The 15,313-nt window shown below is 36.5% G+C and overlaps 1 protein-coding gene across 4 annotated transcripts in view; it reads right to left on the reverse strand.

Annotated features, from left to right (window-relative positions):
* Positions 1–15,313, reverse strand: part of dennd1a (DENN/MADD domain containing 1A) — a 525,508-nt gene that overhangs the window by 130,099 nt on the left and 380,096 nt on the right. The gene's annotated exons all lie outside the window — the stretch shown is intronic.

Here is a 15,313-nt window from a genome sequence, read left to right on the forward strand (position 1 = left end):
CAAGGTGAATTAATATCCCCCAAACTCAAAAAGTGAGTTATACCCAAGATTCTAGCCCAGTTACAATTTATTCAAAGCTCACTATGGAATGAATCACGACCAACATTAATAGAAAAGTCTGTGAACAATAACACAAATGTGTCCTAAGTGCCCGAAAGAAAGCTGACTGATTGATACAAATCAGATGTGGTATGATGATTAATTTTCAGTGCTGCAAAATGAAATGCAATATAAATTATGCGGCAATGTAAATTTAACATAATCATCATTAGTAGATAAAATGAGCAAACAACTTTCAAACATTTCCAACTATGAAACAGTGAGTTGTGATTTAACTGTGACCACTAGATGTCAGTCACAGAAAGACAGTGTGACATGGGAGATGATGTGGTCAGAATCAAAGGAATTCCATTCTGAACAAAGGTGACATGTAACAATATTGATCAAATCTGAACTATTAAGTTGAGAACATTTAAGTTTTTTTGGTGCTGTTGCACTGGGATTGGAATAATTAGGTGCTTGTTTTTGGCTGGTGAAGGTTCAATGGATCGAAAGACCTTTTTCTATGCTGTAGACCTGTATGACTTTTGACTATGACAATAAGCAAGCATCAATTCTTGAACTCCATTTACATTCAAGTGTAAAGCACTATAAAAGAAACATAATCAGTTCTGAATTTTCTAGACCAGATCACAATTACGTCCATTATCCATACAGAAGCTTGTATTTTAGAGAAAAAAATTCTTGGGATGAGTGTCGCTGACTGGGCCAACAGTTACTACCCACCCCAGTTGCCCATGAGAAAGTAGTGTTGAGCTGCCTTCTTCAACCACTGCTTTCCACGTGCTGTAGGTTGATCCACAATATTGTTCGGGAGAGAGTCCCAGGAGTCTGATCCAGCAACACTGAAGGAGTGGTGAGAGAGATATTTGAGTGAGGATGATAAGGGGCTTGGCAGGGAACTTGCAGGTCGTGGTATTCCCATGTGTATGCTACCTTTGCTCTTAGAGATAGAAATAGTTGTGGGTTTGGAATGTGCTAAGGTTAATTTCTGCGATACATCATCTTGTTGGAACACACTGCTGCTAAGGGCTAGTGGTGGAGTAAGTGGGTGCTTATGGGTGTGGAACCAAACGAACATGCTATTTTGTCCAAGATGGTCATAGAATCTTACAATGAAGAAGAGGACCTTCAGCCCATTGACTCTACAGGGACATAACTACTCATAAGTCTGTCCCCATTCTCCAGCACTTGGCCCATAGTTTTGTATGTTATATAATTGCTTATCCAAGTATTTTTTAAAAGGTTGAAGTTTCCCAGACAGCACATTCCAGACTTCCAACACCCTCTCGGTGAAAAACAATTTTCTCAAATCCTCACTAAATGTCCTACTTTTCACTTTAAAATTAAGCCCCCTCATTATTGACCCTTCAACTAAGGGGAACAGCTGCTTTCCATCATTCTCAATCAATCTGATTCAAACATATTGCACAATTTTGTGATTTTCATCGAAAGGAGTGAAAGGAAATGTGTAAAATAGATGCTAACCTATCCAACGGAACAACCTTACTTTAATTTCCTTCAATTACTTCTGTCATGATAAAAAAAAACTGATTATTTTACTAGCATTTTTCAGAGTTCAATTCCATTTGCCACTGATCAGTCAATGTGACCAAAAGAGAAAATGCTGGAAAATCTCAGCAGGTCTGGAAGCATCTGTAAGGAGAGAAAATAGCTGACGTTTAGAGTCTAACTGACCCTTTGTCAAAGCTTTGACAAAGGGTCAGTTAAATTTGAAACATCAGCTCTTTTCTCTCCTTACAGATGCTGCCAGACCTGAGATTTTCCAGCATTTTCTCTTTTGGTTTCAGATTCCAGCATCCGCAGTAATTTGCTTTTATTTTAGTCAACGTGACCAATCTGTCTACACCCTTCTGCAGAGAAGATTTCCTTCTTCGCCTCAGCCACCCTGCCAACCTTTGTGTCAACCCTCCGACATTCCATATCATTTATATAAATGACGAACAATAAGGGACCCACCAGTGATCCCTGTGGTATAAAACTGATATCGTCCTTCAGTCACACAAACAGCCATCCACCATCACTTTGTCTCCCACCACTAAGCATATTTCAGATCCAACTTGCCAACTTATTTTGGCTCCCAACTTAATTTGTGTTTCTACCTCCTTTTCAGTCTGCCATGTCAGGTATTGTCAAAGACTGTGGTGAAATCCATATAAAGTACTTCAACTGCAACAATGTTGTAAAACCTCTTGAGTATTGTTAAAGCTGTACTCACCCAGACAAATATTCAATCACACTCTTGACTTGTGCATGTGGGTGGTGGACAAGCTTTAGGGAGTCAGGAGATGAATCACTCACCATTCCTAATATCTGATCTGCTCTTATAATCACAGTGTTTACATGGCTAGTCCAATTAAGTTTCTGGGCAATGGTAATTCGTTGGATGTTAGTAGTGGGTGATTCAGTGACAGTAATGTCAAGGGATGATGGTTAAGCTGTCTCTTGTTGGGAGTGCCTGACATGCATGGCACAAATGTAACTTGCCAATTTTCTGCCCAAGCCTGGATATTATCCAGATCTTGCTGCATTTGGACATGAACTGCTTCAGTTTGAGGTATTGTGAATGTTTTGTAATTCTCAGTAATCAATCCCACTTCATACCTTGTGATAAAGGGAAGATCAGTGATAAATCAGCTGAAGATGCTTGGGCCTACAACACTACCCTGAGGAACTCCAGCAGTGTTGTCCTAGAGCTGAGATAACTGGCCTCCAACAAGAATAACCATCTTCCTTTGTGCTAGGTATGACTAAAACCAGCAGCGAGTGCTCTGCTGATTCCCACTGACTTCAGTTTTGCGAGCGCTCCTTGATGCCACACTTAGAGACATAATCATAGAGATGTACAGCATGGAAACAGATCCTTCGGTCCAACCCGTCCATGCCGACCAGATATCCCAATCTAGTCCGACCTTCCAGCACCAGGCCCATTTCCCTCCAAACCCTTCCTATTCATATACCCATCTACCAAATGACTTTTAAATCCTGCAATTGTACCAGCCTCCACCACTTCCTCTGGCAGCTCATTCCATACACACTTGTTCAAACGTGGCCTTGACGTCAAAGGCACACACTCAAACTCACCTCTGGAAGTCATGTTTTGTCCATGTTTGAACCAAGACTTTAATGAGGTCAGGAACTGAGGTGGGCATTAGAAAAATTGTCTGCTTTGGACATAATTTGCTTTTCTACTTAGCAAATAGCAGCTGAGATTACTTCTTCAATTTTTTTTTACGAATCATAAAGTTGAATGCACAACAGTTCCTCAATATTTTCTAACCTTTTCTGATTCGCTTACAATGTTAGATTATAATCAGAATCTATACTCATTTGCTTTCGCAAACATGAAAACTATTCAATAAAATACATTTAAGCTTAATTAGTTGGAGCAAACTAAAATTATTTTGTGTAGGAGAGAGATTTGTGCATCAGAAATCTGTGAAATAAAGAAGAGTCTGACTTATTACTCAAAACATATTTTGCCATTAGCAAACTTTTGCCGAGGGAAAAAGCAAAAATGAACTAACATGTCAGATTTACACACTCAATGACAAAATAGGTTATGTCAGGCTGTCAAAGCTGCCGGGTTAACATACAACAGCTTATGGTAATAGACTGAGTCTTCATACACAATTTCAATGTGTAGCAATGAAGGACAGGTACAAGTCAAAACTAAAATATGCTTTTACAAATGAAACTGACTAATTTACGTGCTGTCCAGGAAACAATGCATTATTCAATAATGATACAGAATAGGGAATGGGAATTTATCTATTACCAGAAAAATTGTAGCTATTTTCCTATCAGCTGAAAACATGATTAACATCACATTTTCTTGTTCCCCTGATGCATGGAGTGTAAAATGAGCAAACTGCAATAATGCTCATGAAGATCTGAATTAGAGTATTAAACTAGTCTGAAATTATTAATGAATGATTAGAAATTGATGAGATACTAAAATCTTTGAATATCATTGCAATTTGTGACCCTCTCCTGCTTGTACTTAGTACAAGCATTTTTGTTGCTACTCTCTGTACTAATTCAGTTGCGTAAACATTGGAATCACTAAAAAAACTCAACACTAATTCAAGCAATAATGGCAAAATGTATAGCAAAGCTGAACTACTTCAAGGAGGGGATTGAGATTGCCTCCTGCAAGCCAAATTTCTGACAGGCTTGTAGCAATTCATTGAAGATTAGACTTCAGATAATGAAGACCTTGTAAGAACCTACAATAATACACTTGGTTTCTGGCTGTCTGCCAATAATCAGTCCGTCCAGAATATTTACTTTAATGGCCGTGAACAATACATTTTAGTTGACAATAAACTTTTGTACAATAAAATGTCAAATGTGCACTGGAAAAAAAATGGGCTTATTTAAAAAAGGGAGTTGCTGAGTCTAATTATTGCCTTCTCTACTCAGGTAAAAAGTAGTTCTCAATTAGATTTCTATATTTTCAATATTTCAGACTTTCAAACCATGAAACAAATCACAAGCGAGACCTTTGAGAAAATTTATACTGATGTTCCAAGCCAATTTTTAAATGTGGAGAGTCTTCTGTAGCTTTTCCCAGAGAGAGAAATTCTGATTCTGTTAGCATCTCAGATGAAAGAATAAGCAGAAATCCTGTATTTAAATTAACTCACTAAGCCGAATGTAAATGTTTGCAAGTATACACCAATATCAAAACATCACACACACGCAAAGATATCGGGAAAAATAGGTTATCCGTATTTGCTCAAAGATGGCACTCTTATGTTTCACTCTTAAGATTTGAGCAAATAATTAGCACTAACATTTCAGTTCAGTACCGAGGGAGTGATGCACTGTTGGAGTGCCATTTGTTAGACATGTTAAACCCAAATCCCATCTGCCCTCTCAGGTGGACGTAAAATATCCTATAACACCATTTGAAGGAGAACAGGGTGTTTTGTCGATATGCTGGCCAAGATTTTCATCCATCATCAAACACATTTAAAACAGATGATCTGCTTGTTTATCATATTGTTGTTTGAGGGATCTGCTGTGCGTGAGTTCACTCCCATTTTTCCAATGTGATTCTATTGATTATATTTCAGGAGTATTTCATTAGCTGCAATGCACTTTATGATATCCTGAAGTTAGGAAAAGAGTTAATATAAATGCAAGTTTTTTTTTAAGATATCAATTATGAGGTCAAAGTTTTGAATTTAATGTGATGTTGCTCACATTGCATCAAAGATTTTGCTTTTGCTAGGAGAAAGGATGAAAATAATTTTGTAAAAGATCATCCAAGAGGAGGTTTAAAAGATTAGCTCCAGAGAGCGAGAACTGGCACACCACTAGTAAGGATAGGGCAGTAAGACAATTGTGAAGGGTCAATGATGGGCAATACAGTGGATGGAGAATTCAAAATTACTATTATTTATTCAAAATTAAGAAAGAGTCAAGCTGCTTTAAACATTAGACAGCACTACGAAATGGGTCAAATCTTCTTGAAGTCCTTCCCCATTTACATGGCCTTTCAACTATATTCCTGCTTGGGCCTCATACTGCACCTGTTGATGCTACTTGCTGAACATCTCCAGGTACATTCTTACATGGTGAGAATTCTCAGAAAAAGGCAAAAAATTTAGCCATTTTAATATTTCTAACTACTCAACGATGTTTTACGCTGGAGACTTCTATTTTCAGCAACAGCAGGAGCAACAAATGGTAAAACTGTGTCTTCATTGAAAGTGACAGCAATCTTTAGAATCTCATTTGCGCAGAACACAGAAATTCCTGCCTCACGGACCTCCTGACCTTAGTGGCATAAGCCCTCACCACCACTATATAAAATTGAGAAAACAAGTAGAGCAAAACCTCACATTCATGGGTTTTCCATTATTCCTATCCATCACCCTCTCTCCCACCCAGTTAAAGTATAAATCCGGTTTTTTTGTCCTCTTCCACTCCAGAAATATCAGCGTTTGTGCTTACCAATGAAAGGTGATGCTATTACTATAGTATGTCAGGTATTTTGTTGTTTTAGGAGGATATAGGAGTATTGTATTATAACCTGCAACATTTAGAATTCTGTTTGGGTGAGATCTGTGACTCTTTAAGACCTCATATCTGAAGTAAACAGAACCAATGGTAACTTAACATTTAGTTGTTAGCAGGTCTTGAGGACATTCAGAATTTAACCGCTCTTCAGAATACAACAATAACAGTCTGAAATACTTAACAGTTTTAAAAATGCAATTTTATTTAAAAGTTACGGGTTTTAGCATTCTATTGGTTATGTTCATGCAAAATTATGTTAAACATGGGTTCCTGGAAATCACTTGACTGGTGATAGCAGCTTCATTTGCTGTATGTCCTGTTGAGACTTTTTTAAGCATTGACAGCCTTGGAGAGGTTCTTGTTTCTAGATTCAGCCAGAGGGATGTCTGCTAAGAATAATCAGAGCTGAAGGAGACACAGATGTGAAAATGCTACTCAGTTGATGTCTTCTACTTCTGAAAAGCAGACCTCTGCATCAGTTCAAGGTGAAACCTATTTATTCTTTTGAAAGAGTGATTGAAAGCACTTCAAGATTATATTTCCTGAGCAAGCTTTGTCTGCAAGCTCTCAGACAATTGGGCATGATTACTGACTTGACCACACATGCCAGAACAAAAAAGCAACAAACTCCAGAGTAACTAAGCTTTATTCTCTTTCCTGTAGGAATAACCCATTAGCCAAACTGTGCGTTTTTTTTCCAGAAAGCCAATCTCTGAAAGTAAATCTATTCTTTCCTTCTCTTTCCCTAAAGATTGTATGTGCTGTTTACATGTGTGTTTTGTGTTACAGAAATGTATTTATACCTTTATATTCCTTACTGTGTCGATTAATCAATTATGTATCTTTACTGAATAAACTGTTTTAATAACTAATGCAGAAATGTGTTTATTAAGGAACTTGATTGATATTTTGTTTGAAACCTGATATACAGAAGGTATTTAACTAGTTGCTTAGTATCTGGAAAGCATATTTTTTATTTTATGTTGCAACCTCTGGAGTAGCAGGAATAGAGCAATTGAACATTCCCCAACCTCAGTTGTAACATAATGGATTGAGAATTAATTAATGGACAGGACCTCAAATATTTACAATCTAAATAATATGATGTGGGGGCTGGACTTAATATGTCTAAGTTTTCTCAAAGACAAAGTTAGGCAAGCAAGTAAACTATGAGGAGCATGCAAAAGGATGGGCAAGTTAAGCAAATAGTCAAGAATACAAGAACACAGCTAGATGGAATATACTAAATAGAATTGTGAAGTCATCCACTTTGGAAGCTAAAGTTCAAATAGAATATTTCTTAAATGGTGGGAAATGTTGTCATTGAGAGAGATCTAGGTACTTCTTTCACACGATTACGGTAATAGAAAGTTAACAGATATGGTGAGCAACTAGCAAAGAATACGTATTACATAGGGCTTGGAGTATAATACTCTAACAATTATATAGAGCTTAGTGAGACCATTGTATGGTTGGTATACAGATAGTTCTTCAATAAGTGATGATTGCATTCTTGTGCAACCTCACATTCTAGAAAATCGTGCTTTAGAAACCACGCTTAAAGTGTTGGCGATGTAATCGCATTATGGCCAAACTTTGCACTTTAGAAACAGTGTCCCCAATTCGTCAATCATGTTAGTGAATTCACGTTAATGAAACGCGCGTTACAGCAGATAACCTACACTTGTTTTACAGGAGTCTGACAATTCACTAGAATGATTCCTTTAAAGAAGGGACTGTGCGTAATCACAAGTTGAGTAGATGGAGTTTGTATTTCCAAAAAGTTGGAAGTAGGTGGTGATTGTAATAAAAATTAAAAGGTACTGACAGGGTGGATATGCTGGAGGTTTCTCCTGGCTGAGTCGTCTCAAACTAAAAAAATCACTGGCTCAGTATAATAGGTTGCCCATATAAGATGGAGACGAGAAGAGTTGTGAATTGTTGAAATCTTGTAGTCAGGAGAACTTTGAGTCATTGAACATATTCAAGTCATATTCAAAAGGGACTTAAATGATGTGGGGATAATGTGGGAAGGTGGAGCTAAATGAGAAGTTTAGTCATGATTTTACTGACTAGTGAAGCAAGTTTGAAGGGCCAAAGAGCATATGCCCATGTCTTAAGGTCTTAATTCGACACCATGGTTCAATAAGCAAATCATATTTAACTCCGCCAAGAACTTCTACAAATTACTGCTACTGGGACACAAAAGTTCCAGAGATCAGAAGTTGAATGTAAAGTATGTATTTTTGACAGTTTATGTGGAAATTAGGTATTGTTACAAAACTTTAACAAATAGCTTTAACATTTTTAGTTTCATTGCAATAAAAATAAAAATCTTATTTCAGTACTAAAAGGTCAATGAGTATCATAAATCAGACTAACAGTTTGCCTTTGCCTCTATAGGACAGATAAGAATGGTATCTTACACAGACCATATTACCCTCATTTATTAAATTATTTCACATTTTTGGAGTGTACAAATTCTGGCAACAAGAAAGGTATTTGCTTAGCTGTCTACCAAGCAAAGTATGTAAAAGATTGATGCTACTGACTGAGGATGATAGCTATCTTCATCTCCTATTTGTTCCAGAAGGGTCAGACATGATTATCAAGCTAAGGTATTAGATATTAGTGTTTGAAGATACTTTCTACAATCAAATAGCATTTGGGTAGTATCACATATTACTTTTCTTGACATTATTATTGACGACCTTCCAACTGTTGAAGAACATATAACATTTGTCGGTTCACTGTCCAATTCTGTCTGTGCTTGCCTAAAGTGAGTCTATTGCTGTTCAATCTTGGAATAGGGAGCAAACCACTCTGCAAAGGCTGGTACCATCAGTCAAAAAAATGGTCACCTTTGACGAGACTCATTATCTTTTGGAATAATTCAACAAGAAAAAGTGCAGATAAGCACTCCTTTCAGTAAACCTTAGTACAACTGCCATATTAAAATGTAAGGAAGGCAAACTGGTTAGTAAAAATACGTTAATTAAAATCAATTTAACTTCTAAAAATGTTGCTGAAGCATGATTACAAAATTCATGAAACAATGAGCCACCTAGTCTAACTTAACAATGCAATCAATAGGAAGCACACAAATTTCTGTCTAATATTGTTTAGCTGTAGGCAGCTTAGACCACATATTATGCATGATTTCCCATTGGCCTTATTATTTCTTGTAATCAACAGAAATTATTCTTCAATAAACCTACAGTAACACAGTCAGAATTGTTGATCCTTCAGCATGTGTCATCATCTATACATTAATGATGGTGCATTGGGCAGAGACATCTGTTCCAAAAGATATTTTCGGTAGAAATAATAGGCACAAAACCGAGTAAAATAAAATAATCCCCCGAGATTCACAGCAGAAAAGTGCGATTTCAGACTTCATGTTTACAGCACAGACTAATGGTCACCCAATGCTGTATATATTGACACAATGAAAAGGGATTTGATCAAATTCAGCAAAATGGCATAAGTGTTTTGAGTTTGAAGGCAATGCAAAGCAGTTAGGTTACGATCTGCAACAGAAAGTTAATTCTTAAAGAAGATGAATAAATGTCTTCTTTCTCTTCAAAGTTTAGATATTTCTTCAAAGTTTAGACTCAAAACTGTGACATCATACACTGTGGAACTGTTGGATCATTTTTAGGATTTTTTGACATAAATTTAAAATCTGTCCTCAAAAACTACAGACAATTGCATCCTTTATTTTTGATGGTAATCCACATGATGTTAAATTTACCACAGAGATAACTAGTTCACAGTGTTAGAATGGCAACTATATATATATTACTGAGACAGTGACATTACTGCTAAATTTAAAACAGCACACATAGATATTTGCAATTTTATTCTCATTTAACATTTGGAAAAATATAGACAGAAATAAAGAGGATTTCTAGTCAGATAACATCACAATCAAAAGTAGCATTGTAAAGCAGCTTCAATGATTTTCCAAATGATACAAAAGTAAGCAAAAGGCAAAGAAAGAAATAAAGACTCACCCTTCCTAATCTCTGGCTGTAAATCACTTTTGAATGCTCAATATGCTCTGTCACTGTTGCAATTTGAAAACATGGAAATTTGTGCACAGTATGGTCTCATAAATAACACTTTGGTACTGACCAATTAATTAGTTTTGATGATTGAGGAATAAATATCGGATAGGGCACAGGTAAGAAAGCACCAAACCCTTTCTGAAAAGGGAGCCACAAGTTCTTTAGTGCCCAACTGAAGAAACAGAGCCTCAATTTAACCTCATCCAAAAGACTCACTCAGTGCAGCAATGGAATGTCAGTCAAAGTTCTGCGCTCACGTATCTGAAGCAGGATTCAAACCTGCAACCTCTGTCTCAAAGGCAACAATGAGACTCCTGAGCCATGGGTGACTCACTCACAATTGAAGTTTATTCTATTTCAGTTGAAAATTAATTGGAGAGATGTAGGTTTCCATAGTATGACAAAACAGATCCTTTAAATTCATCATGTAAATAATAATCAATTTCTGAATATCTGAAATCTTTATCTATACATGATCATTTCTACACATGAAGACTACATATCAGTCCTTCCAACTTAATCATGTAGCTCGATAAGTGTCACTTTTAATGAATACTGTTCAATTTTTTATTATTATTCTGAAGTCTCTACCTCACTTACGTAACTTATTTATTTCATTCATTACATCTGTGGTTCACAATTTCATCACTCTTGCTGTCAACCTTATCGCTGCTAGACATTTCTTATATGATAGGTACAGATACAATCCTTTGTAACTGCATTCCAGACATAATCTTGGTGACAGACTCATTCTATTAAGGACTAGATAAATATGATATGGTTTCGCCAGCTTTCTTGCTCTGATCTCAGATCCTGCATTTCAATCTCCTCAACCAGTTCTACTGCTGTCCTCAAGTCCCTATAGACAAACTGTACCTTCATAAAGTCTTACAATTTTATGTGGGTTTGCTAGAACTAAACAAGTAAAAGTTTGTCTAACTAGGATGCAGCTAAATAGAAAACACTAGCTGACAAAACACACAATTGCAGCACCACAGAATTTAAAGATTTGTTGCTGAATAAATCTTCACCAAATATGATGGACATTTCCTCAACAAATTGCAAACAGCAAATATGTAAAGTTCTAAGTTGCTAAGTATTCAGACACATCAATAAACAAAATAGATTTTGTTACAGCAGCATGGGACAAAATTCTCAGTTACTAAGTTGACAGCTGAGAATTTCAAAATACATTTTCTATATTTCCAACTTTTAATATGAAGCATCTGGTCTTAGATTCATAAAAACTATTTGGTTTCTTAAGAGTATAACAAATAGGAATCAAGGGAGTACTGTCTTAAGTGGGGTAGTTACTCACCAGGTTTGTTGAGAAACCTGATGAATAATTTCTGGACAACACAAGTGTTTTATGACATTGTCAGGCAGTCAAATAGTTCAAAGCCTGCTCATACATCATAATGTTCAAATTTGTGGAAAATGTTCAAAGGGTTTCAATTTCGGTCTTGCTAGCAGTTGCCTGTTTACCTGTTGTGGCAAAATATCTATAATTTATACTTTCAAGGATTATTTAATAAATTAGTTAGAGGATCACTACGTAGTTATAAATGTGCAGTTCTTTTACGGCATATCACTTTTCAATTATACAGTATCAAAATAAAATAATTACAATTTCAGTGAAAATTGAACAACAATACAACATCAGTATTCAACTTTGGGAACCTGCAATAAAATAAATTATACATGTTCTCATACTTCATTTGCCATAATTAAATATATTCAGATAGTAGCACAACACAAAATAACTACAATTAACAACTTAGAAAGTTTTCAAAGTGTGACTTTTCTGAGCACTACCCAAATGTTGTAAATTTAACCGATATTTAACTTATTCTGAGCACGTCATTTGGAAGAGTTAATAAGAAAATTATTGAGAGTGCTCGTGTGACTGTGGTAATGTCCCTACTTCTGCACCAGGAGGCCCAGGTTGAAGACCCACCTGCTCTAGAAGTGTGTTACAAATGGCTCACCAGGTTGATTAGAAATAACTTGCATAAAACGTCAGCCAAAAGACTCAGGTTCAAGTTCAACCTACTCCAGATGTATATCATGACACAGTTAAATAGGTTGAATAAAAATACCTTACATAAAAGGTTAGGGTTCTTGTGGTGCAGTGGCAATGCCTATATACTGAAGTCAGGACGCTAAAGTTCAAGTTGCACTTGATGTATAATAACATCTCTGAATGAGTTGTTGAGAAAATATTTACACAAAAAATTGTGTTCTTAACTTTATATTAAGTTTAGTCAAAACAATACTAGAGTTACATAGGACCACAATGTTACAAACATGTTTGTAGTCCTGTTTATTAGTTTAATGCTGGTAATAGCCTCTGTTTCTAAGGACTCACAAGTGCATTATACATCATAGATGTTATGACAGATAGACCATACATAGCATACAATTTTTGGTGAGCATTTTGTACACAGCACAATTAAGATAAAGATCTGGATGTAAGTTTGCTTGCTGAGGTTTGCCGGAAGCTCAGCGAGCAGACTTACATCCAGAACCTCAACCTGAGCTACAAATCTTCTCCAAACTCGCTAATACAACATTTCCAGAAAATATTAGATATAAATGAAGTTCTATAATCACTAATATCACTGAAGCTGCAATTGCACAAGATAAATGGCTCAGGTTCAGATCAGATAGATACAAATTGAATAATTCGACTCATATTTATGTTAAACAGATAGAACTACATTTGTAATTGGGCTGTGCAAAAAAACTGTAAATTCCCCAAAGTTTTGGTCTGTGCTCTGAATGATTAATAACCTTTTCCTGATGGAATATAGCTTGATATCTCGAGAAAGATAACTGCAACCTCAAACCGTGTGTTCTAACTCAGGTAAGTAAAATATTAATTAACCATATTTTCCGAAAAATTATACTGTTTTACATAATATCAATGTCTTTGGACAATAGATCAGTCTAAGAGAAAGCAAGTCTTAGTCTTTCATTGTGCTGTTTTGAATTGGCTGACAGAAATTGAAAATAACTTGCCCAATGAAAGCAGCTCATTTGGGGAAAGACACCAAAGCCCTTACTCCGTACCTCAAACTGAAAGTAACTTGAAACAGCAGGCACTAAGGGGCAACCCTGTGTCCACCAGCACAGGGCATCACTACACATTGTGTGAAGCAGTTTAATTTTAAATCCAACCACTTCAGGCTACCAATTAAAATTATGGAACTGCCTAAAAAAATGACTATATCATCTATTTAACCAATAGAGGTTAGAAAAGAGTCAAGAATGATTTATAATGGAAGGCAGAAGTGAAAGGATATTTTTTCATGCTAGCAGTAACTTCTTCAAATGAAGGCAATAATTTATCTTACAGACCAAAAGTTGTAGATAATAATTATTTTATTACACTCTTGAGCTGGCCATAAGAGGAAATCGTCAAAGGAATATGTTGAAGTTCGTCCATTCAAAGTGTCTTATTTTATACTCCTCCTTTTGCACAGATCATGTCACATGAGAAATATGAAACATGAGCAGAATAAGGTCATTCAGTCCTTTTTACTCACTCTACCAGTCAATGGAATCATGGCCGAGCTTCTACTTCAACACCTCTTTCCTGCACTACCTTGTATCCCTCGATGTAGAAATTGATTTCAGTCTTTAACATACTCCAGAACTGAGCCTCCACAGTTCTCCAGGATAGAAAATTCCTAAGATTTATCACACTCTGAATGAAGTAATTACACTTTATCTCAGTTTAAATCCCCTCATTTGGAGACGGTGGGCAGAATTTTCCTATTTACAGTTAGTGTTTTGTGGAGAGAGATTCATGGTGCTGTCTGCCATGGCTCAGAGCTGCCAGGAACTTTAGGCCATCATATCTTTGATGCCATATTTAAACCCCAGCTGCATTACACTTCAGACACTGCAAGCTTGGAACCGGTCTTCATAAAACGATACTCAAACCTGAAAATTCAACACAGAAGAAAGAAAGAGCTTGCTCTACATTTTGCAGGCAGTGACCTGAAGATGTTGGTGGAGAGAGTAGTAAAGAGGACAGTTTTCTTTCCAGCCATCCACCACAGGAGTCCACAACCACATCACAGTGCCAATATGCCCTTACTAGTTTTCTTTGTTTGGAGTTAAGACCTCAGTTTTTTAAAATTGAGTTTGAAAATGATATAGTTCAAAGTAATACACTATAATATTATAATCATGCTTTCATAATACTCCCCTTACAACAGGATTTATTAATTAGCCCTTTTTTCATTGCACAATACTCAATCTAAATAATCCATTCCCTAGTCAGTTCCGCAATACACTGCTCTAGAAAACCATTTTTCATACTTTCCAAGAATTCATTCTCCACAACATTAGCTACAACATTGTTCTCATAAAAGTCTTCTACACTTTCTCCCAAAGTGTTTATATCTTAATGAAGCAAAAGACCCAGAATAGTATGCAATTCTCCTGATGATGTTTAACCAGAGTCTAAGACAAATTTAACACAATCTCCTTACTCTTCCACTTTGCATCCTTACTAATAAAGCTCTCCTCAGCTGCGCTGCCATCTTTAGTGACTCGTGTACATATACAATCATATCTCTCTGCTCATGTACACCATTTAGAGTAATATCCTTTATGTTAGATATTTTTTGATCAACCCATTATTACATAACACTGAGTAGGTAGGACTTGAACTCAGACCACCTAGTCCAGAGGTAGAGACATTACTCTCTGTGCACAAGAGCCCTCTAAAACAAACTCAACCACTACCAAAACCCCAGACTGAACTAGCGACATTTAGATCTTTAGCTTAAAGCTCTGCCAACTGAGTTATTTCAGCAACACACAAAACCTACTGCACCTGATATACCCAGGTGGTCTGCCATCTAAATCACAGAATCCCTCCAGTGTGAAAGCAGGCAATTCAGCCATCAAGTTCACACTGACCCTCTGAAGAGCAACCCATCCCCAAACCTATCCCTGTTACCCTGAATTTCCCATGGCTAATCTACCTAGCCTAGACATCCGTGTAAACTATGGGCTACTTAGCATGGTGTGCTCTTCCAGCACCACTAATCCAGTATTTAGTTTCCAGCATCTGCAGTTATTATTTTTACCTCGTTGATTTTAACCCTACTGCGAAT

This window comes from Chiloscyllium punctatum, chromosome 49, assembly GCF_047496795.1.
Source record: "Chiloscyllium punctatum isolate Juve2018m chromosome 49, sChiPun1.3, whole genome shotgun sequence".
NCBI classification, from domain to species: Eukaryota; Metazoa; Chordata; class Chondrichthyes; order Orectolobiformes; family Hemiscylliidae; genus Chiloscyllium; species Chiloscyllium punctatum.